The following is a 24,679-nucleotide window of genomic DNA, read 5'->3' as shown; positions in this document are numbered from 1 at the left end:
CTTGTGGTAAGGCCTCTGCAGCTGTCACGATTTGGGAAACCCCCCTCTCCCCAGTGGAGTGATATCTGAGTATTCCGAGTTGGCACTGATGGCTGTGGACCCTCCTCCCTCTCGCAGCTCTTAGCTAATGGCCTTTCTAAATGGCCGGCTCAGGAGACAGGGCTGTGGCGCTGTGACAGCGGGAATGGAAGTAGTACTTCAGCGGCACAGCCAGGCAGTGCGTAAGCTACTGAGCTGAGAACGCATGCGGCTTTTGGTCCTTTTTACCTGCTGTCATTTTGATGCTGGTCTTTTCCACATTTGGGGAACGAGGTGATTATGGCGTCGATCATGGAAAAGAGGGTTCCTAAGGCCGCCGGCCCCTTTGGCAGACTAGTAATCCAGCCGGGAACTGTTGCCCCGGCCGCTGTGTCATGGTGAGTGATGGCTGCCTCTGTTAGAGCAGACACAGGCAGGCTGGGAAGACAGAGCTTGCTGCCCGGGTTTCCTGGGTCAGCAACAGAGTCCAGTGTTTTGTTCCTAAACTCTGATCGCTGGCAGAGATGCGAACCGTGAGCTGCCTGCCCATGTAAATTGGACCGCTTGTATTTTAAGGACCTGAGTTGTTTTGGTTTTTTTTTTGTTTTGTTTTTAAACGTTTTATTAGGAGCTCATACAACTCTTATCACAGTCCATACATATACATACATCAATTGTATAAAGCACATCTGTACATTCTTTGCCCTAATCATTTTCTTTTCTTTCTTTTTTTTTCCTTTTCTTTTTTTACATTTTATTAGGGACTCATACAACTCTTATCACAATCCATACATATACATACATCAATTGTATAAAGCACATCCATACATTCCCCGCCCCAATCATTCTCAAAGCATTTGTTTTCCACTTAAGCCCTTTGCATCAGGTCCTCTTTTTTTTCCCCTCCCTCCCCGCTCCCCCCTCCCTCATGTGCCCTTTGTAATTTATACATCGTTATTTTGTCATATCTTGCTCTATCCGGAGTCTCCCTTCCCCCCCTTCTCTGTCGTCCCTTTCCCAGGGAGGAGGTCACATGTGGATCCCTGTAATCAATTCCCCCTTTCCAACCCACTCACCCTCCACTCTCCCAGCATCGCCCCTCACACCCTTGGTCCTGAAGGTATCATCCACCCTGGATTCCCTGTGCCTCCAGCCCTCATATGTACCAGTGTACAACCTCTGAAGGGCCTGAGTTTTTACGCCACTTGTTTGCACATTCGTCTTGGGTCATCCCACGTCCATCTCCGTGATTTAAACAGACAGGGCCAGGTCTTGACAAGATAGATGGTGGCAGTCAAGCAACTATCAGACTGTGGTCAGTGGGTACTTGCACTTTTACTCCAGGCACCCAGATGGCTGCCATGGTCTCCCGGGCCCAAGAACCCTTTCACGGTGCTTGAGCTGAAAAGGACTTGGAGGTCTAGTAGGCGACTAGATTAGAGATCTGTGGAGGAAGACAGGGGTGGGACCCCGGTCTCAGAGCACCCGCCAAGCAGACGTGGGAGCCCAGCTTGTCCTTCTAGAGTCAAGTTCCATTGCAACACTTGACCGCCTCAACCCTTGCGTTTCAATAATCTCATTGGCAAAGGTGAATGCCATCGTTTTCCTCCTCTGCCCTGTATGTCGTGCTGACTTTGTGTTTGTAAAAACCACAAAGGTTTGCTCGGGTCAGTCATTCACTCATGCTGCGACCGTCTATAGCGTGGGGACCCCCAGGAAACAGCCTGACCCCAAAGAAAGAACAGAATGTTAGCATCAAGGCTGCCCCAGGTCCAAATCCCAGACGCGGGATTTGCTCACGACAATGTGGCTGTGTTCGTAGGTCTCTCTGAGGAAGGTCCCCCTCTCAGAGGAGGTGACCGCTTTGGCCACTGTACTTCAGCAAAGTGTCGTAGCATTGGTAGCCAGGGCTCCCCGTGTGGATGCCGAGTCATTCACACCTAACGTTGTGTGAGAGTCCGGAGAAAATAGAAAGCAGCTCGAGACAGACGCTCTTTCAGCTCTTCCAGGGAGTGAGAAGGCCTCTCAAGCAGCCTCACAATGCAAAACTAACCCTTCCTTTTTGACAGCCTTCACTGCAACGTTACAGAAGAGTTCATAAGTTGAGTAAAAAGCACAGTAAACTAAATACCCTAAGACCACAGGCCCAGTAGGATCACGTGTCACTTCAGTGGAAGGGCCCATGCTCTTCCGTGGTTTGACTGCATGGCGAGAGCCTTGAGAGCTGGAGGGTCAGGAAAGACTGCAGAGGAAATGGAAAGTGAGCTAGCATGTCAAGGGGAAGAGACTATTTAGAAAGGGAGTGGAGGAAAGGCAGGGGGCTCGGAATATGCATTGTGAGCCAAAGGGCAGAGGTTACCTTGTGCTGGCAGGGTTGAGGGCAGGGAGGATGAGGTAACGATGTAGGAATGGAAAGGGAATGAGAGGGGGCAGGAAAAGTAGCCTGAATGAATGGATCAGAGAGTCGGCAGTGAAGCACAGCGGTAAGTGCTTGGCTGCTGAGAGGTCAGCAGTTCAAACCCACGAGTCACTCCTCAAAAGAAAGTGCTAGCAGTCTGCTGCCGTCAAGGTTTACTTCCATAAAGTTCCTCTCTGTCCTTTGGCTTCTCTATGACTCAGAACTGACTGTGGCAACGCGCTTTGCTTGTCTGTTGAAAGAGGCCCAGCACAGGATAGGAAACCTTTGAATCCATTGTGCGTGGCATCACCCTGAGACAAGGGCTGAATCAGTGACTGTGAACAGCCCGTCCACAGCACAGAGGATAACCACTACACAATGGCCACGAGTGTGACGTGGGCTTCTATGGGCAAACTAGATGGTTCGCAAGTGAAGTACAAGGTCAGTAACCCTCTTAGGGAATCCCTCCAAAAACTCAGTGGGAAGATAGTAAAACATGGAGCAGGCATGGAGCAGAAGGAATGGATACTAGAAATATTCCTTAAGAAAACTGTTAGGATTCATTTAGGATTTGGTGTTGGCTTAGAAATTCACTCATGAATGAATGAATCACTTATTCACTTATTAGAAAATGTTTCATAACCACCTACTATATGCCTAGTTAACACAAGGCACTTGGGACTTGTCAGCGGACGAGACAAAGTTGCCTTCCCTTGTAGAACTTCCAGCCTAGTGCGTGTAAATGACTTGTATATGTAAGTAAGTTGTACAGTGGGAGAAGTTGGTCAGCGGTGTGGAATTAAGAAAAAGAATAAGAATGTTAAGACCTGGCCTGGGAGGTAAAGCGCGGGGAGGGAGGTTGAAGTGAAGAAAGTGGCCGGGGTGGTCCTCAAAGAGGAGATGCTATGTGAACAAAGACGTGAAGGAAGTAAGGAGCGACATGGCTGTCTGTGGGTTGAACTTTCTAGACAGAGAACAAGATAGAGCAGCAATCCCAAGAGAGAACACTGCCTAGCTTGTCTGAACAAGACTAAGGAGACCATCGGCTGCGGGGGAGTGAAAGACAGAGTTAGGAGAGGAGGTTGGAGCAGTCATCAGGCGGGACATATCCCACTGGGCATTACAGACAAGTACAAGGACTTTGACCTTTCTTCTCAGCAAACCAGGAAGCCACAGGAGAATGCCCAGCAGAGGAATGATGTGACCTCACCCTGTGAGGAAATCATCCTGGTGGTTGTGTTCAGATCGTACCAGGGCAAGGATAGAAACCGAACAACCAGTCAAGAGCCTCTTGTAGTGATCTAGGCAGAAACAACAGTCTTGAACTAGATGGCAGCATTAGAAGGATGAGAACTTCTCAGAATCCGGGTATGTTTTAAAAGTAGTGCCAACAGGATTTTTGAAAGAATGAGTGGGGAGGTGCTGTGTTAGGGTCGACTAGAGAACAAATTCATAAACACACATATGTGTGCCAGAGAGAGTTTTATATCAAACAGCAATGGTGCATTAAGAAAACATCCCAGCCCAGTCCAGATCAAGCCCAGAAGTCCAATATTAGCCCACATGTCCTTCACACTCACGAGACACATGCAATGACGCCGAATGCAGGAAGATCACAAGCCAATGGGTAGAAAGTCTTATGGATCCAGTGGCGGTAGAGGCACCTCAGCGCTGGCAGGGGTCCCCATGTGACCCCTCCGGCTCCAGGGCTCTAGTGTAACTCCATCTGTCTTTTCAGTCAGCATGGCCCACAGGGAATGAGTGAGTGTGTGTCCTGCCTCCAGCGAGCTGTTTATCTCCTGAGCACCTCCAAATGAGGTCATCAAGCTGTGACCTGATTGGCAGGCTAAACCCCACCCCTTCACTCAAGTCTCAAACTGACAACAGTATGTAACTGCCACAAGCGCCAACGGGAATATGCAAGAATGACCCCAGGGTATTTTCAAGTGGAAGGAATGAGTTACCATCAGTTGGGAAGGGGAAAGCCTGGTTTGTCAAATAATATAGATTGTGTACGGGGAGATAAAGAGTGAGTTTGTTATTATTTCTAATGAGTTAGGCCATCAGAAATGTCAGATAAGCAGTTGGATATATGAGTATGAAGTTTAAGGGAGAGAACTGATTCATAATTGACATGTGGGAATTGCCAACATATAGGTGGCATCTCTAGCTATGTAGGTTGAAGCGGGTACAGGATTGAGCCTGGGGCACTTCAACATGGAAGCTGGGGAAGAGGAGGAGGCAGCCAAGGAAAGGAAGGAGAAACAATTGCTGTGGGAGGAAACTCAGGGTATGTGTATCTTTCAAGTAAAATGAAGAAAATGCTATAAGGGAGAAAAAGTAATTAACTGAATCAAATATTATCAATAGGTCTAATAAGATGAGGACCAAGAATTGGCCATTGAACTGCTCAATGGAAATATTAGCACCAAGCGAAGTGTGCTTAGCCCAATACAACTGAATTCATGACTAACCTGGAGGCCAGGTATGCCAGGAACAAGTTACAAATTTGCATTGGGATATATGTTTACTTTGAGAAGATGATATGAATATGGAGAAAAATGATGTTTGCAAGGGAATAAAACTGGGTGGTACCTGGCTACCTTTACTTAGCATTTTTGATAAAAAATTTTACAGAATTCTGATCAAAAAGGAAAATGCAGATCAGAATTTTGTTTTCATGGACTGCAGACTTCTTGAAAGCATGAAGGTTGGGTGAAATTATGAAACTATGCCTCTGAGATAACTTTAGCCTTAAACTGAAAATAGCCGAGATTTTCTTAAAACAAGACAATACGAGGGCAACAAATGTACAAATGTGCTTGACACAACGGACGTATATATGGATTGTGATAAGAGTTGTACGAGCCCCCAATAAAATGATTTAAACAAACACACAAAAGACAATCGTTTAACTTAGCTAGTATAAAAGATATCTGCCTTTAGTATTCTGTTCTTAAGAACTGTTTACCTGGGCTCAAATTGAAAACAGCAACTCAAAAGATTAGATAGAAAATGTAGGGGGCAGTGAATTTGTTAATGTGAATTTATATGTTAATAATGAATAGTTATTCAGAACATGAGGTTGAGAATACTTGCACAACCCAAAGAATATGGTAAATGTTACCAGGTTATACATGTAAAAACTATTACATTGGTGTATGCTTTGCGTTATATATTCTTGACAGTAACAACAAAACAGTTTTTAAAATCTATGTATTTCTTTAAGTGATGGAGCCAGAGAGAGTTTTTGAGGGGAAAAAAAGAGCGAAGGATGGGGGTAAGAGGAGAGCTAAATAAAATTCTAATCTAGTGACTATTAACCCATTTCCATCCATTCAGAGGTGAGCATATTGATTATAGTGGTTAAATCAAGTGGGTGTTTCTATCTGTGGGTGAGCTCAGGTTGGTACAGGCTGGCACATCTGTGTATTAAGCAGCATTTCAGGTAAAGACAGGTGCTGTAGAAGACAGCAGCATTTATTTTTCGTGCCTCTCTTTGTCAGGGTCTTGAGGTGTACCCAGATGAGTGAGAGCGAGGTCTGGTTCTTAATCATGGAACCAGAAACGGCCAAAGTACTGGGTCCCACAAGCTGGACATAAGTCTTGGTCAACTCCTTTCAGCCGTCCTAAGCCACGTTGAATGCAGGATTCACAGAACTTGGTTTGGTATATCCTGGGTTTACTTCTCTGAAGTCTGCCATAAGGAGAGAAAACTGTTCAGGGAAAGAACAAGCAAGTCCTGGCTTCCCTAAGCATCTACATAGCTCCCTCATGGGGCATTCCCTGCCTCCGATTGTCCCCAGGCTGCCACCTTCCCCTTACTTCCCACCCTTCCCTGCTGAGCAGAAACGGTGGTGCTGCGGATACGAAAGAAAGGGACTTTTTCTGTTCAGCTTGCTGTGCGGTATGATTCTCTTAGCACTTGCTACCTGCGGATGGAAAAGGCTGCTAGCTTTTTGCTAGAACAATGTGAGGCAGGAACTCCAAAACTCTAGGAAATAAAAATACTGCAAAGTACCCCATTTGATCTGCCTGCTTTTTCCATTCACAGGTTTCATATTATAACTTGGAACCTCAATAATTATTTCATTCATCTCTTAATTTTTATGACTCTGAAAGAAGTACATTTCTTTAGAATTGTTCCCACAGACCACGAACAGTGAATTAGCAACAATAATGCATTCCGACGTAGTATGTATTACATGCTCGATGATGCTCAAAGGAGCCCGGATGGCAGAGTGGGCTGAGCATTGAGCTGTAACCAGGTTAGGGGTTTGAACCCACCCATTCCTCTGCAGGAGGAAGATCAGGCTGTGTGCTCTCAAAACCCAAACAAAAACCTCGCTGCTTCTCAATTCCGACTCATGGTGATCCTGTAAAACCAAGTAGAACGGCCCCGTGGATTTCTGAAACGGTGAAACTTTACAGGAGTACAAAGTCCCACCTTTCTCCTGTGGAATGGCTGGTGGTTTCACACTGCTGGCCTTTGGTTAGTAGCACAATGCATAACCCCCCGATTCTGAAGTCTCAGCAACCTCAAAGGGAAGTTCTGTGCACTGTAGGGTGGCTATAAACCGGAATCAACTTGATGACAGTGAACGTGGTTTCTTCAGGGGCACCGTCCAAACATTGCCTCACGTAGCCCTCATAGCCTGTGAGGTAATAGGTATGTTGTCATCCCCACGTAACAGGTAAGGCACCTGGTGCATAGAGAGGCAAAGTCACTTGACCAACTAACTAACTAAGCAGATGAGCTCGTGGGGCTTGAACCTAGGAAGTCAGGCTCCAGAGGCTGGCTCTTCACTCTCAACTCTGTAGCTGCTCTTCCTTCTAATGCTATCCTCAGAGGTGACCTCACTTAGCACCTAGTAAACTGAACCAAACCAGTTTGCCGACAAGACAGTGCCCACTGGTGACCACCCACCGGGTGTCAGAGTAGAGCCGCCCTCCACAGCGCTGAAAATGGGTGATTTCCGAGCCATAGTTGGCTGCCACCTATTGGTCAGCTGCAGCGCCCTTGACCATCTGGACCAACAGGCATTCCTCATCGCTAGTGGAGACCGGTTTGTCTGTGACTGGATTGTCCCCTGTGCAGACCAGCTACCCTCTCACTTCAGGGGCCTTGATGACACACAGATCAGATACTTTGCCCACATCGCTGTTTCTCTGTGATTCCTGAAACGGAGAAGCTACAGGTCTGGCCTCTCCTTACAGCTGACAGACTCCTTGGGGACAGAGGCTGTCTCGTCTTTGTCCTTGCTCAGTCCCCAGAACACTATGTATCTCAGAAGCCACAGAGACTTTTGAAGTGACAACTTACTGGCACGCATTCAACTGCCTTGGGCAGAGTGTCTCTGCCAGACAATGGCCATCTCCTGCGGAATCCAGATGTGGTCGTCTCAGTATTCTCTAGGCAGCCACAATCCTTCAGTGAGAGCTGACACGGGGGCTGCCCGCCCGCCTTGCCAACAGTATTTTCTGAGCATTTAGGGGCTTAATACATTCCTGGGCTCACCAGGCAGATGTTCATGCAAATAATGAATTTCCCAAACGAACGAGCAAATGTCCCTAGGAATTCATTAAGTATTTGGTGGTGATATTGCTCCGTTAGCCTTCTGTTTTACCAGGACCCTTGGTGACATAGTAGTTACAAGTTGGGCTGAGATCCACAAGGTCAGCAGTTCTAAACCACAGGCCACTCCTTGGGCGAAAGACGGGGCTTGCTACTCCCGTAAAGAGTTAGTCTTAGAAACTCACAGGGCTGTTCCACCGGTTCTCCAGGGTCACTATGAGTCGCCATTGACTCGGTGGCAGTGAGTGGAGCCTTCGGTATGAATCTTCCTGGTGACAGTCATCGTTAGTCTTCCTCTGATGGCTCATTCTTACCAATCTGCTGTCAGTAAAAGCCGCCATTTAAATATATACTGTGATCTTGACCGTGGAGGTGGCTACACACTTGCACACGCCATAAAATGCCGTAGAGCTATACCAGATGCGTGCCAGAAGCAATGAGCTCGGAGTCCAGTCAGTTCACTGGGTGCTGGCCAGGGCAAGATCCTGGTCACGAGCACGCTCTTAGTCATGTGAGATGTCACCATGGGAGTGAGTGGAGTCGTGGGTACGTGAGACCTTTTTGTATTCTTATAAATCTATAATTGGTTCGAAAGTTAAAGTTTACCCCCCAGAAGGCATACTGGATCATTCAGTACCTGGAATTTTCTTGGCCTTTGGCCCTAGTTCAGTGGTTCTCAACCTGTGGGTCACCACCCCTTTGGGGGTCCAACAACCCTTTCACAGGGGCCACCCGATTCATAACAATAGCAAAATGAGAGTCATGAAGTAGCAACAAAATAACTTTATGGTTGGGGGGGTCCCCACAACATGAGGTAAAGGGTTGCGGCATTAGGAAAGTGGAGACCCACTAACCTAGCTAGTTCTTGGTCACAGAGAGCCAACCTGAAGCAAAGCTACCTCCGCAGGCACGGGTGAGAACTGTGAACCTCAGGGAAAGTAGACCTTTTCCGAGCCCCTTGTGTGTCCATGGAGGCTGGCAGGCTGCTGTGATGTTTATCAGGTTTCAACAGACGTTTGTGACACAGACTGGCTAGGAAGAAAAGCCTGGTGGTTGCCTTCTGACAGTCCGTGAGGCAACGGGACCAGTGCCTGGCTTCCTCTGACTGCAGAGGAGGAGGGGCGTCCCACTCCACACCTGCCCAACGATGGTGCTTGTGAGGCAGCCGTCAGGCAGGCCTCCACCCTCCCACTTCCTGTACCCCCCTTGGGCGCCACTCGTCCTTCCACTCCACAGCACGCTACATCTGTTAGATTCCGTAATCCGTTGTCCTGGCCACACACAACTCACTGACCATCCTCATGCTTCTGGGAGGTTATGGTGTCAGAGGGGGCTACCCAGTGAGCTACAAGGTCAGCAGTTCCAAACCACTAGCTGCTCCATAGGAGGAAGACGAGACTTCTACTCTTGTAAAGAGTTGCAGTGTCAGAAACCCACAGGGCATTCTCCTCTCGCCTAGAGGGTCCTTATGAGTCAGAATCGGCTTGATGGCAGTGGGGGCTTGTTTGATTTGGTTTCAGTAATGGCCTACATAATATTAAAGCTACCGTTCCTGGCCACCATGCCTTTTCTAAGTGACGCTGGCAGGCATCCTCCCCTCTGGTCCTCGCCTCTCAGCCGCGTGGTCTGTGACCCCTGCCCAAGAGGCCCGCCTGTCGGCAGCTGTGCCTCATGATCGCTGCTCGGCTCCTGTGCTGTCTCCTGGTCTCAATACTGCAGCCCCTCGTGCCTCTGCTGCCTCCACCACTTGAAGCAGAGATCTCTCTCGTGCGCCACGGGCGGCTCTTCCTCCCTCAGGGTCTTGGGCATCCTCTCTTCCCTCCCTGAGATGGCAAACTCCTATGCCCAGCAGAATGACAAAGCGGACCCATCCCGAAGTTGGAGTCCTCTACGCCCTACGCACATGCTCCTACCTAATCACCGTGGGGGCGTCACGATGGCTAAGGACTTAAGAGTCGAGAGGAAGCAATTTCACCGTCAGCCAAGGACTGATCCCTTGTGGATGGGCTCTCAGGAGCTGGAGGCTATCTTGCAACTGAAGAGAGAGAAACCTTCTGAGGTAGTTTATTGTGCCAACCCGGCCAATAAACACATGTGGGGTTAATTGAGGGGGAGAGAGATAAATGACTCCGTGAGCCTCGCCTTTCTAGTTCTTGGGTTTCTTGCTTTCTGATGGTTGGACCAGGGTGCAGCTGCCATAGCCAGTTCCTGCTTCAGCTGGCAAGGCTCACTTCCTGCAAGACATCCCTGAGGAGAAGTCTCATGGACCTACCCCGATGCAGCCCTGGGTGCTGGAACAGCCGGGTGGAGACCCCTGCCAACGCTGAGATGCTTACACATTCACTGACTCAGCTTTCCTCCTGCAGTCAGCATCATTGCGTCTGCTTTGTGAGATGGAGGAGGACTTTGTTTATTGGTGTTGGACATATGGGCTAATGTTGGACTTGTGGGCTTGGGCAGCCCTGGGTTGGGATGTTTTCTTGATGTGCACTTACCCTTTCTATGGCTATGTTTCTCTAATGCACCGAGACTCACACACCCTCCATCTCCCCCAGTCCTTGGCGTGCTTTGGGAATTCACGTGGCATTCTGTTGTCCTTCCTCCACAGACTTTCTCTGTGGGAAAACTGTCTCCCTCCCCCAAAGCTAACCAGCCTGGCATGAAACTGAAAAATTCCATCATTTCCTGAACCCCGCATGTTCAAAGGGGTAATGAATGAAGCGGGCACTTTGCTTCCGTTGAGAAGCATTTTCTGACGGCCGCCGTAATGTATTTTTAGCTTCCCGCTACCTTCCCCATTTGGATAAGACTTTTTCCAAGTGTGGCACGAGCCTCGCGGTGAAGATGGCTCAGTGACATCCCAGAGGACCTGGGGTTGCCCCCGGCTGATCCTGCGCCCCTTCCCAAGAGGCCAGAGGTCCTGCGGTGTTTGTTTCCCTAGTGGTTATTTTCCGGGGCTTGGGGAGGAACGACGAGAAAAACCAGGGTAGTAAGCAGGAAACCTGCTAGTTTGTTCTCAATCAGGGGTCCCGCTGCTTGGTAAGAGCCCACGGCCCAGGGCAGCACGTGCTTTACAGCCGTACGTAGGTCCTGAGGCCGGGTCATTGGTCCCCCGGGAGGGAGGGCGGACTGTCTTAAACCTTAATGACAGCGAGGATTATTAGGCACAAGATGAGCTACAGAGAGAGATAGCTGTGTGCTCAGCCTCCACTGTCCTTTGAAAACAGGACGGATTCTGGCGGGAATTCATGGCTTGAAAGACGGAAAGGGAAAGGGCAGGTGGCTTCTTTAAGGCTCTCGGAGCCATGTCGTATTAAAAGCTACATGATTTTTATTCGCAAGATTTCGAGTCATGCTGACAATGGCCATTCAGAGACCACTGGGCAAGGAAACATCCCATCTTCCTTTTGCATCCTATTTTTGGCACTTTAAGATTTGAACTTAACTGGGTTACACTGTAGAGAGATACCTCGCACATATAACTTGTGGCATATGTCAATTAACAAAATTAGCCCTATGTGTATTTATTTTTATCCCTAATAACAAATGATTTGAACCCACGAATTTCATGGTTTCCGTTGGCAACTTAGGACATAGTCAGACTCTTAAACATGGCAAATATCACTCCATTGACCCCTTAGTCCCACCCCTAACCCCCACGTCAATAATCTGTTAGGGAAAATGTGGTATCGGGAAATCTCAGATACGAGGGAGAGATATGAAATTGGGAACATGAGATAGGCAGGGAGAACCCCCCCAAATCTGAAAAATAACAAGGGGTTTGCCAGGGGGCTGGAAAAATACTAAAACTCTCAGCATGCTCTGGGGTAGTGATTCCTCGCTCAAGTTTTTAGGTCCCTTTCCCAGTGGATCATTTCCTCAGATGAATTCCATGGCTAGGATCATAGAGTGGAGCCAGCGAGAGCACAAGGTTTCCTTTAGAGATTTGCTTCACAGCCAACCTTGCTGAGGTGCATTCCTCCTGAAAGCCCAGCAAGCCCTTCTGGAGCCCAAAGCAGGCCATTTTATGCTTAACCCTTCACCTTTCACATGAAAAATATTACTGTGCAAAGAGAATTATAAGGTTAGGAGTGATGCTTTATATATTTGAGTTGAGGGTGTAAGCAATGTGTTAGTCTGGGTAGACTAGAGAAACAACCATGTACACACTCATATGTGTATGAGAGAGTTTTATGTAAAGAATAATTAATTGTATATTAAGAAAACATCCCAACCAAGTCTAGTCCAAGCGCATAAGTCTGATATCAGCCCTCATGTCCAATACCAATCGATAAAGTCCTCTTTAGACTCAAGAAACACAGGCAATGACACCGAATGCAGGGCAATCACAAGCCAGTAGGTAGAAAGTCTTTGGATCCAGTGGCAGTGTAAGCATCTCAGAGCTGGCAGGGGTCTCTATGGGGCTTCTCTGGCTTCAGAGGTGTGGTTGCATCAGGGTAGGGCCATGTGGCTTCCCCAGCTCAGGGCACTAGTTAGTTCCATGTGTCTTGTCAGTCGTGATGTCTCCCAGGGAGTGAGCAGAGAGAGGTTCTCCCACCTCTAAAGAGAAACAACCAGAACTCCAAGAAGAAAGCCATGCCCACACAGAGGCCTCATTTGGTTTGATCCGATTGACAGACTAGACTCCACCCCTTCCCTCTTAATCTTTCCAAGTCCCAAATTGACACCAGATTATGTAACTACCACTAGCTATGAGATTATCTCGATCAAGGTTAAAAATATAGCTTTGATTTCAGTTGGCTTGGTTTTAAGTACTAGCTCCATTGATACCTATGTGTGCATCATGGTCAAGTGCCTTGACCTCCAAGCATGTTTTCTCCTCTGAAAAAGGGAGTAGATTCAGGAGGAGGAGTTAGGTGTTCTCGAGTGAATTTTGCCTCGCCGTGAGGCACCCCATGTGATGGATAGAACTCCCCCCCCCCTATAGTTTTCTAGACTAATCTTCTCGAGTAGGCTTGGACCTTCCATTCACAGCCAAGCATTTAACCAAAGTGCCACCAGAGCGTCTTTAAGACTCAACAGCTCCTTTAATTGATGTGATCAAGATGGCTTGTTGATGCATTGGGGGGGGGGGGGAAGAGTGCGGACTTAGTTGAAGGGAATCATAAAAGGAGATAATAGTGTAACCGCATTATTTTAATGAAAACTTGACATCTTTTGGTAAAGGGTGACGGCCATTCCTGGGATAACAGGGCCCTGGCTAAGGCTGCTCTTTGGTCTTGCCCGTGTACATCACCCTTGGTCCGTGATTGTCTGCGATTTCTTCAGACTGGGGCAGGGACTTGACGTCATTTGCAAAAACAATCAGCGCATACGGTTTTTCTAGCATTTTTCTAGCGCGTTCCTGGCTTTTATGTGTATAATTGAGCTTATGTTTTTTTCACCCACACTGAATTCAATGGTGCATTTTAAAAGTAACATCAGTTATTGACTATGTCTAAAGCATTTAATTACATTTTATGCAATTAAGTTTTAAGCTCATATTTCATCTGTTTCTGTGATACTTCTTAAAATTACACATTTACAGCCGTGAGAACAACCAGCCCCAAAAGGTTTGAGAACAGCTGCCTAGTAGTCAGCCTACAAAAACCCAGGGAGGCGGAAGCACCATGCCATGCCTCAATGCCTCCAGGCGGCAGTGAGCCCGGGCACCCGGGCACCGCAAGGGGTACAAGGGAAGGAGAGTGCTGATGGTTCCCCCAGGGAGCGCAGAGGAGTTGCGAGAGCGCCTCGGGTTGAAGGATCCATGAGGAATGTGTAGAAGGCCGGTGGGACATAATTCATAAATGGTGGTGGTGGTTAGCTGCTGTGGGGCCAGTTGTGTGACTCACGACAAACCTGTGTCTGATGGAACACAGCGTGCTGGTCCTTTGCCATCCGCACAACGGTTGGCACCTTTGAGTCCGGTTGGGCAGCATTTTGTTCTCTCCGTAAGGTTTTCTTTAACTACTTTTCATCAGTAGATCGCCAGACCTTGCTCCCTAGTCTGTCTTATTACAGACGCTCCTTTGAAGCCTGCCTGCCATGGGTGGCCCTGCTGGTGTTTGAAACATCAGAGGCTTACCAGTGTGACAGTCCAACAGACAAGTGGTGGCAATAGCTGCCAGCCCTCATTGCGACTGTAATTGTTGTCATTACTGCACTAGTTAATGTGGATAACAATTATCCACGAGGCAACCCCGTGGCATGGTAGTTAGGTGTTGGGCTGCTAACTGCAAGGTCAGCCGTTCCCAACCACCAGCTATTCCATAGGAGTTAGTCTGAGAAACCCACAGAAGCAGTGCTACCCCGACTCGAAGACAGTGGGTTTGGGTTTTGAGTTTATTCCACCAGCTCATACGCTGCAGTCGACTGTGGTGCGTCGACTCCCTAGTGCAGTTCCATGATCAATTCCAGTGTGCTGAATTGAAACCAAGCCACTCTAACTCAACTTTACACAACTACAGGACTCCCTGAAGGTTTGTCCCAGTGACAGAGCTTGCTAAATACTTTAAAATCGACCGGCAGAATAACGACTGTGGTAAAGCTGTGTCAATGCTACTTCTCTGGAATTCACTGCTAAGAGGAATCACCATTAAATGTCATAATAAAATGTATGATTATTCAGTTGTATAATTTTTCTTTACTAATAGCAGAGGATTGGCGAGGAATCCATGTGGCTATGTAAAGAGATAGGCCAGGGAAGGGTCTTCAGTCCCAGGAGGACCAGGAAACCAGGAATGGGCACTCCCCAGAGAAAGGGCAGTGGGTTCGGAGATTCCCTCTCCCTCTCAGTGCAGGGTCTCAGACTCTGGGGCCTGCCTTTTTGTGAAGGTGCTGGGCTGGGTAACTCCTACCGAGGCTTCATGGCACTCTCACTCTCTGCTTTCAAGCTAGAAAAACCTAGAAGCCACGGAGCGCTGACCATGAGTATGTAGGGCTGTTGTATTGGGGTAGGCTGAGGCTCACGACTGTGGATGTCAAAGCCACGCAGAGCACTGTCTGCCACCTAGGCAACAGGTAGGATTTTGGCCTCCCCTCCCACCTGCATTTATAAACCACATGAGAAGCAGCACATGGAATTGGGACGTGTGGCAGAGGGGCTAGGGAGGAGAGTCACGTTTCATTCTGCCCTTTGATGTTAGTACAATTCCATTTATTACCTCTTAAAATACAAAAGTAAGATCATATATAAAACAATAGCCGCTGGAGATGTTAGTGAAGAAAAGTGAGGGAGGGGATTAGAGAGTCTAAAAGAAAACACCTTTAAGGTGATTTAGCCTGGAGTAAATAATGCACGATAAAGGTGATTTGATAACTTCAAAGCAAATGGGTTTGCTCATGAACCGGAAGGACATTTCTGTGAGTTCCCTGGTTCCTGGCAGGAGAGGAAGTGAGCAAACGTTCCAAGTACAGATGCTGGTGAGGCTGAAGCGCCTGAGTAGATGGCAATTACAGATGTGGATTCTCTGTCCTGACCTTAAAGAAAAGACTTGTCATTGGAGGCAGAAACAGGACCACCAAGTTAGATAGCCCACTGCATGGACCACGGGCCACTTGAAGTCCATTCTTGCTTAGCGAATGTGACCTGGTTGTGATGGATCCCTTTGGAAGAGCATTAAGGCTCCTTGGGCTCCTTGTTTTCGGGGAGCGTGTCACCGGTTCTGTTCATGTTCAGCAAAGTTATTTCCATAGTGGAAGTTTTGGAATGCCACCCGTGGGCTCTGTTTCAAAAGTTACAATTCATTTTAGACTAAAAAACAAAACAAAACGCAGCTGCCTTATACCCAAATCCAAGTAAGATTAGACCTATATTCCCAGATTCAGTTTTCAGAGAGGCCGTCACTCTGGTTCACATAGGTGGAAAGGTGTGGCACCCAGCACTTTGGGCCAGAACCTGGAAATTAAATTACCAAGTGTTAAGGCCAGGAATGACAAACTCTCCTAATGTATCATGGGTCCAATGGGGAAGCATTGCAAGTGAACGCATACTGTGGAGACTTCTGGCACATGCAGGCATGTGCTCACTTTGTGTCCATGTGACATATTTTAGTAACGAGTTCAGCAGTGCTATTGCACCCTTAATAAACTATAGTGTACTGTAAACATAACTAGTATCTGCACTGGGAAACCAGCAAATTCAGATAGCTCCCTGTATTGCGACATTGGATTTATTGAGGCAATGGAAACCAAACCGCAGTATCTCCGAGGTATGACTACATCCTTATAAACTTCCTCCGAGTGGACTAGACTTGATGGCTGTTAGCTTGGGTGAAATGGGAGATGGCGGTCCACAAGAGGGAGAGGGGAGAAGAGAAATCAGAGTGGTTGAGGGGTAAACTCAGTGGGGGGGGGGAATTGATTGGTGATTTAAATTGTTGAATAGAATGCTAATGATCTGAAATAGAAACCCCCACCTAATCATAATTTACAATAAAAATTGTTATAAAAATTAAGAACTGTGGTAGTTACATAATGTTATCAATTTGAGACTTAAGAGTGAAAGGGTGGAGTTTAGTCTGTCAATTAGGTCACAGCTTGATGACCTCATTTGGAAGTGCTAAGCTGATAAATAGCCTATTGGAGGCGGGACACATGCTCACTCCCCTTGAGACAGTACTGACAATAAGCCTGATGGAACTATGCTGATGTAGCCACAGCCTTGAGCTGGAAAAGCCACACGGAGACCCACACCAGTGCTGAGATGCTTACAATGCCACTGGATCCACAAGACTTTCTACCCACTGGCTTGTTACCTTCCTGCACTCAGTATCATTGCATGTATTTCGTGAGTCTGAAGAGAATTTATAGATTGATATCGGACAGATGGGTTAATATCAAACTTATGGACTTGATCTGGACTGGGCTGGCATGTTGTCTCAATAATCAATTGCTCTTGTATATAAACCTCTTTCTTATACACATATGAGTGAGTGTCTATGAATTTGTTTCTCTCATCTACCTAGACTAATACAAACTTAAACATTTTTTAAACATCTGAGTTTTAAATTCATGTTAAGTGCCATTGAGTCAGTTCTGACTCATAATGACCATACGTACGGCAGAACAAACGAAACCTTGCCCGTCCAGATGTTGCATTCATATTAACTAAAATTATTATTTTTTAGTATGAGCTGGGTTTCTAAGTAATCTTCATTAGTAGCAATTCTTAATATCTGAGGGTAAAATCCCCAATTCCTGCAGTTTTGATTTAAGTATTTAAAGTATCTAAAAAGCATTTAAAGTAAAACTCGAAAAAATTTCCTGAGGTGATTTCTTTGCAACTAGTTCTCTGGTTAAATTGCAATTTTTGTTTGTTTTATTTTGCTGTATTGAGCTCACTACATTTATATGATGTGGGATAATGTCTTCACTTCTTAGCATTGCTGTGACAGAAATATCACAAACTGGGTGGCTTTAAAGAAGACGAGTTTATTTTCTCTCAGGAGGGCTAGAATCAGGGCGCCGGCTGCGGGGAAAGCTCACTCTCTGTCAGCTCTGGGAGAAGATCCTGTCTCTGCTTCTGTAAGCCCACTGTGAGTGGCTCTCTCCACCTCCCCTGTTGCTGTTTGCTTGTCTGGGTGAGCCCTGGTGACCACGGGAGGAAGACGGTATTGGACTACTAACGAAAAAGTTGCTGGTTCAAATCCATCAGCTTCTTGGGAAGGAGATGAGGCCGTCTCCTCCCATAAAGATTTAAAGTCACACAAGTCGCCATTCAAAAGAAGGCAAAGTGCTCAAGTCATGGTGAGACTAAGGGAAAAAAATGAAAATTTCCCGTTCATATATATTAAGTAAGAATAAATCTGCATACTTTCAAAGTCTGATTTAATATAATACATGCACTTTATCCCACTCTTGGATATGGATCTTAAGAGGTTTTCATGTTTTTAAAATAAATACTGTTTAAATTTTTAAGAAAGCTTTTTTATAAAATTGATTTATAGTCTCAGATTGGGAGCTCTGGTGGAGTAGTGGTTATGTGCTGGGCTCCTAACTGCAAGGCCAGCAGTTCGAAACCACCTGCTGCTCCTTGGAAGGAAGACAGGGACATTTTACTCCTGGAAAGCATGCGGTCTTGGAAACTCACAGGGGCAGTTCTAGCCTGTCCTCCTGGGTCTCGATGAGTCGCCATGGACTCAGTGACAGTGGGTTTGTCTCTGTAACTAGGCTGATCTTTAGGTGATGAGGTTTAGAAGATACCTTTTGTTGGCACTGCTCCATTGACATAACAAAGAAAGTCCTATTCCCAAATGGAATTCCATCCAGGATGAAGAGTTCCTTTCCAGTCCATAACAGGTGGGGGTGAGGAAGGTGGTAGCTGCCCCTCCCCCTCAGGCTGTTACTAATGCCAGAAGTGCTCAGGAACCAGAGAGCAAGAAGGTGCAGAGGAACGTGGTTGACAGGACACTTGGCCAGCGTGCTGCAGGGCCTGCGCCCACTGGCTGTGTTGGGAGTGTGCTCAAGACCGCAGCGTGCTTGGAAACACGCAAGAATTTGGGAGTAGTCGTTAGACCGGAGGGAGGCAAGTTCTGAGAATGGGAATGGTTCACATATGTTCATCATTATTCACGAACTGATTCTGTGCCCGTGATCCTGTCATGAGCTCTACGCGGTTTAGCAGCATAGCCTGAATCTCCGGCGGAATGTTGTACGCTAGGTTCCGTCTAGAAGGCCGGGCTCAGGACAAGCACAGCAGTGGCACCCTTGGGTGAAAATGACCACATGTGTACATTTATTTGCTTTATCAGCACTGTAGCTCCAGTTTCATCTGGAAACTCCAAGCATTGCGTGCCATGCATCAACGCTTTCAGAGAGCTCTGGCCTTTCCAAAATGTTTCCACTTTGTGTAGGAAGCTGATAGGAACGTGATTAAGACCCACTGATTCCTAGAAGTGAGTCTGAGCGGCGGATGCTCAATTCCAGAGGAAGCCTCGCTGATGGCACAGCTCACTGTCAGCCCAGAAATGAGTATTGTCGATACTTGGAGAAAGTGGGTGTCTTGCTAGCAAATGAAGTGTCGCTGGAAGGCTCCCTCTCAACCTCTGAGATTTGTAAGGAAGGAATTTAGAGCTTTCTGCAGGCACGCTTCTTCTCCGAGGGCGCTGCAGGTGGTCTTCTCTGTCCAGCTGGAGACAGCTGCATAATTTTTATTTGCTCCTCCTCATCTTCCACTGGCCGCCCATCTGTATGCAGTTGAGAGAGCGGGCTAACTGCAGGGCAGCGGACAAGCTGCGCCGGGAGACGGGCTCCGGAAGCGCCGGGTCAGATGGCTCCATGTAAGGATCCGTCTCCTCCTCCACGCGTGAGCTGCCGTCCATCCGTGGGCAGCTCAACCGTACACTTCTTAGAAAGGTCAACAGGGAAATGCGTGTTTGTTTTTTAAAGAACAGAGCGAGTAAAATAGTTCCTGCTTGCTTCGTGGGTCTTTGCTACTGGAACAAAAGAGCCACTAAGTGACCAGGCAAGAAGGATATATATATTCCTATTCTCAGAGCCCTGAAGCACTGCTGGGTATGGGTTGGGTTACTCACAAGGTCAGTGGTTCAAAACCACCAGCCTGTCTGCTCCCGTAGAGGGCAGTCTCGGAAACTGAAGGTGGATCACTGTAAGTCAGAATCACCTTGATGGCAGTGGGTTGAGTTGGTTCCTATTCTTAACCAGCACTCTGCACTTTGGACCGCCCAATGAGGACTAAATGGTTCAGGAACCGCAAGAAGCTTTATACACTCAAGGTTCCTACTCTCAAAGTCTTTTGATTACATGCAAGAGAGTTGTTGAAATTCCTTCCCCTAGATCAGTGGTTCTCAACCTGTGGGTCGTGACCCCTTTAGGGGTCCAATGACCCTTTCACAGGGGTCGCCCGATTCATAACAGCCAAATGACAGTTATGAAGTAGCAATGAAAGTAATTTTATGGTTGGGGGTCACCACAACATGAGGAACTGTATGAAAGGATCACGGCATTAGGAAGGTTGAGAACCGCTGACCTAGATGGTTGTTTTTGCCTGCAGGAAAGGTTTCCAACTTTACCCAGTAGCGTCACTGACTGGGCTTGGTGTCACCCACTTCCCATTGTGTGGGGCCCACTGGTCACAGATCCTGGTGGGATTTTGATGTCTTTGTCCAGTTGTATGATTGTCAAAGACCCCGCCCCATCCCCCTGCAGTGATGCCATTTCAACATATTGGGTAAACGGTTTTTTATTTCTGGGCATCCTACCCTGTGAAATCTCTCTGCCTCTCTAAGGGGTGCGGGCTAAGAGAAATGAGCCGCCTGCTGGGTCGCTGACTGAAGAGTCCTGACTTGGGAAAGAAGTAGGCAGAGGAACTTTGTTGCCTCTGCCCCGTCCCTCTTGTGGGCTTAGCTCCCTCGATTGATCCAACTTGCTATTCCGCGCACGTTTTGTGTCTATGAAATCTTTCTAGTATCTCTGAAAATATTGCAGTTTCTTCCTGGATTTTTTTTGGTCGCCCGCCCGCTTGGTTTTCCTTTTCATTGAAGAGGATGGTACTGAAAGCTGTGTGGGTTTCACCAGGGGGGAGATAAGGTGACCATTTCCTGGGGGCTCTCACACATCATCATCTCTAGTTCCCTGCTGTTAGACTAGTCTTCGCCCCCCCCCCCCCAGAAGAATCCTCCAGCCTCCTGAGAAGGTACTAGCCTGGCTACCAGTCTGGCCGTGAGAAAGTTGCTAGAGTGGCAATTGCCTAGTTTGTGGGTGGAAGAGAGAATCTCAGGGCTTCCCTCAGCCTAATTTTCTACCAAGCCTCTTATTTCCAGCCCCATCCTGCCCATGTTTTCTTTTTTCTTTCTTTTTTTAAAATCATTTTATTAGGGGCTCGTACAACTCTTACCACAATCCATACATACATCAATTGTGTAAAGCACATTTGTACATTCTTTGCCCTCATCATTCTCAAAACATTTGCTCTCCACCTAAGCCCCTGGCATCAGGTCCTCATTTTTTCCCTCCCTCCCCACTCCCCCTTCCCTCATGAATGCCTTGATAATTTATACCTTATTATTTTGTCATATCTTTCCCTGTCTGATGTCTCCCTTCACCCACTTTTCTGTTGTTCATCCCCCAGGGAGGAGGTCTCCCTTTCCAACTCACCCTCCCTCTGCCCTCCCAGTATTGCCATTCAGACCACTGGTTCTGAAGGGATCATCACCCTGGATTCCCTGTGTTTCTAGTTCCTATCTGTACCAGTGTCCATCGTCTGGTCTAGCCAGACTTGCAAGGTAGAATTGGGATCATGATAGTGGGGGCGGAGGTGGGGGGGGGGTTGGTTAGAGGAAGCATTTAGGAACACGAGGAAAGTAGGAAAGTTGTATTTTTCATCGGTGCTACATCACACCCTGTCTGGTTCATCTCCTCTCCGAGACTCCTCTTCAAGGGGATCTCCAGCCACCTACAAATGGGCTTTGGATCTCCACTCCGCACTTCCCCCCTCATTCACTATGGTAAGATTTTTTTGTACTGATGGTGCCTGATCCCTTCAACACCTCGTGATCACACAGGCTGGTGTGTTCTTCCATGTGGGCTTTGTTGCTTCTGAGTTAGATGGCCGCTTGTTTACCTACAAGGCTTTAAGACCCCAGATGCTAGATCTTTTGATAGCCGGGCACCATCAGCTTTCTTCACCACATTTGCTTATACACCCGCTTTGGCTTCAGTGGTTGTGTTGGGAAGGTGAGCATCATAGAATGCCAATTTAATAGAAGAAAGTATTTTTGCATTGAGGGAGTACTTGAGTGGAGGCCCAATGTCCTTCTGCTATCTTAATACTAAACCTATAAATATATGCACATAGATCTATTTCCCCACCCTCCTATATAAATGTATTTGCATATGTACATGTCTTTCCTCTATTTCCCTTAACTTTCCTCTATTTCCCTTAACTTTCCTCCTGTCCCACTATCATGCTCAGTCCCCACCAGGGTTTCAGCAATTCCTTTTTGTTACATTCCTCTTGATCATGCCCTACCAGGCCTCCCACCCCTTCATCACCACCAATTTGGATCACTTGTTCTCCTTGTCCCTGGGTTTGTTAACACCACTTCCTTTCCCCCCACATCCCCCTCTCCCATGTCCCCCTGGAGCTGTCAGTCCCATTGTTTTCTCCTCCAGATTGTTCATCCAGCCTATCTTATTTAGACAGATCTGCAGAGATAATAACATGCACAAAAACATGACAGAGCAAAACCAAAGAACAATATACAACAAACCAATGACAAAACAAGAAAGAAAAGCTTGTAGTTAGTTCAAGGATTGTTTGTTGACTTTAAGAGTGTTTTCCAATCCAGTCTGTTGGGGCACCATGCCCTAGCCCCAAAGTCTACCTTCAGCATTCCCTGGGGACCTCGCTGCTCCATTCCCTTGCTGTTCTGTTGCACCCCCTTAGTGTTTTGCCTTGGTGTGGCAGGATCAGATCGGGTGCAATTCCCACACTGTCTCAGGTGTTGTCTTCTTTAGAGCTATGGGTCAGTGAGGGGCATCATGTCTCATAGTGGGGCTGGCCATGTGGTCCTCTCTGTGGACTGGCTGCTCTAATTGGGGTCATTGTTCTCAAGGCCTGGTGGGCCAGGATGTGCTCCACTCTCTCCTCCTCCCCCTTCATCAGCACCTGTGTGCTCCGATCAGATATGTCCTTCTCCCGGAGCTGCAGATTCAATGCCGTCCTGTGAAATAAATTCTTCTGGGGGGAGGTTGCCCATGTTTTCAGAGGTACCTGGTCTCCTAGTTCAAAGCTCCTGGTAGTTCTGTCCCATAAACTGCTATGGACAGAAGTGAAACCTTTCTTTGGTGTGTTGAGTCAGTTACCAGAGGTACCTGCTTTCTACATTCCAACATCGGGTTAACGTCAGTGCTCCACTCATACCCGTGCTCCTCTCCTCCCCTCCCATTCCCTCCCCTCCCCTCTCCACTTCTCCCCTCCCTCTCCTCTCCTCTCCTCTTCGTGTTCTCTGTCGTCACAGGCCGATGTCTGTGCTGTCATTTTCGTGAGTTTCCACAAGGAATGCATACACTGGAACTTAATGTTAATTTGCTTATTTGTTCATTAACTATCTCCCCCACTAGAGTCTAGATTCCCAGAGATAAGGAACCTGGTCTTGGCGATCACATTCTCCTGTGCTCTCAAACACTGCCTGGGATATTTAGATGCTCAGTAAATGTTTGTTAAAGGAATAAATGAATGGCTGGATGCATGAACACTCATGCCTACACGGACCTCTTTGCACAATGTACACAGCTCAGTCAATAATTCTATCGGTCTTTGAGGGTTCAGTAGTGATGCCAAACTTCATGCTGCTCAGTGCCGTTCATTTTAAGGAGGGAAGACTTGATCTCTCTGCGCACTCACACCTCTGATGAGGAGGGTCTCCTCTAGGGTCCCCACCCGAGTCAAGCCCCCACTTTTCTTGATAATGATCTTGATAACCAGGTGCTGCCTGGTTCTAACCATTAAAGGAAGACTTGCATTTAGTAGGTAAAAGCGTGCCTGAAGACCACACAATCAGGTAGAAGCTGACACAGAACTAGAGCAGGGAGAACAGAAAGATAAAGTGATGCCGGAGGCTTTTTGAGACGCTAAAACCTCATGGTCCTGTTTCGTTACATGCCAGACCCCATGAATGTCGGAGAAGAACAGGGTTTCAATGGCTGATTTTCCAGCAGTAGATCACCAGGCCTTTGAGTGGACTCTCAGTTCCACCTTCTCTGTTAGGAGCTGAGCACATTAACCTTCTGAGCTATAAATTAGCTGAAAATAAGAAAATGTTTTCCAATGCCCGGGGCCTTACAGCAGGTATGTTCCTGGGGAAAGATTTGGTCTTTTCAAATGGCAGTGGGCCCCTTGTAGCATAGTGGTTATGCATTGGGCTGCGATCCTCAAGGTCAGCAGCTTGAAACCACCAGCAGGTCTGTGGGAGAAAGATGGAGCTTCCTACTCCCATAAACAGCGACAGTCTTGGAAACTCACTGGGCAGTTCTATCCTGTCCTGACTCATAGTGACCCCACAAGACAGGGTAGAACTATGAGTCTGCATTGACTCGATGGCTATGCATCTAAATGGCCAATTGGTCTATTCATTAAATACAGAATTAAGTAGTTAAGTGGCACTAAGTCTACATATAGACACCACAGTTGTGTACCTCTGCAAACATGTTGTCGTAATGAAAATCATAGAATTAGATAAGTATAGGATTAACTCTAATGGAAACACAGGTCAGAGCTTTGGTGACACAGGTCACCAAACAGAGGTCAGCACTTTGAAGTCAATAGTGACTTCACCATCAGGCGTAACAGTCTCTCCAACCAGTTGGCAAAAACGAAAGGCTTTCAAATCCGGCCTTGAGTGGAGAGTGGCTAGACGGGTGTGGCTCCAAGATGAGCCGGAAGGGCACCCGGAATGCTCAAACCAGCGAATTCCCAGCCTCGGGTGGCTACACAGCAGCTCTAATTGTAAAAAGAAGGCCCAGTGACATAGAGCGAGTCAAACAGTATTGCTTCTGGGGTCCACTCCCTAAAGGCACTGATTTATTCCAAGCAACGGCGTTTAAACCCGTCTCTGTGATCACTGGACGGCAGCAGGCAAGTTCTCTCCATAAGTCACTCTCTCCATCTCAGCAGGGTGCCTTCCCAAAAAGCCTCACTCACTGCCATTGAGTTGATTCAGACTCTC

General features: G+C 47.4%; 1 protein-coding gene across 6 annotated transcripts in view; it reads left to right on the top strand.

Annotated features, from left to right (window-relative positions):
• Positions 1-24,679, top strand: part of SAMD4A (sterile alpha motif domain containing 4A) — a 261,976-nt gene that overhangs the window by 155,043 nt on the left and 82,254 nt on the right. The gene's annotated exons all lie outside the window — the stretch shown is intronic.

This window comes from Tenrec ecaudatus, chromosome 14, assembly GCF_050624435.1.
Source record: "Tenrec ecaudatus isolate mTenEca1 chromosome 14, mTenEca1.hap1, whole genome shotgun sequence".
Taxonomy (NCBI): domain Eukaryota; kingdom Metazoa; phylum Chordata; class Mammalia; order Afrosoricida; family Tenrecidae; genus Tenrec; species Tenrec ecaudatus.
Note: the sequence above shows the minus strand (reverse complement) of the source record. Positions and strands in the feature narration are given on the sequence as shown.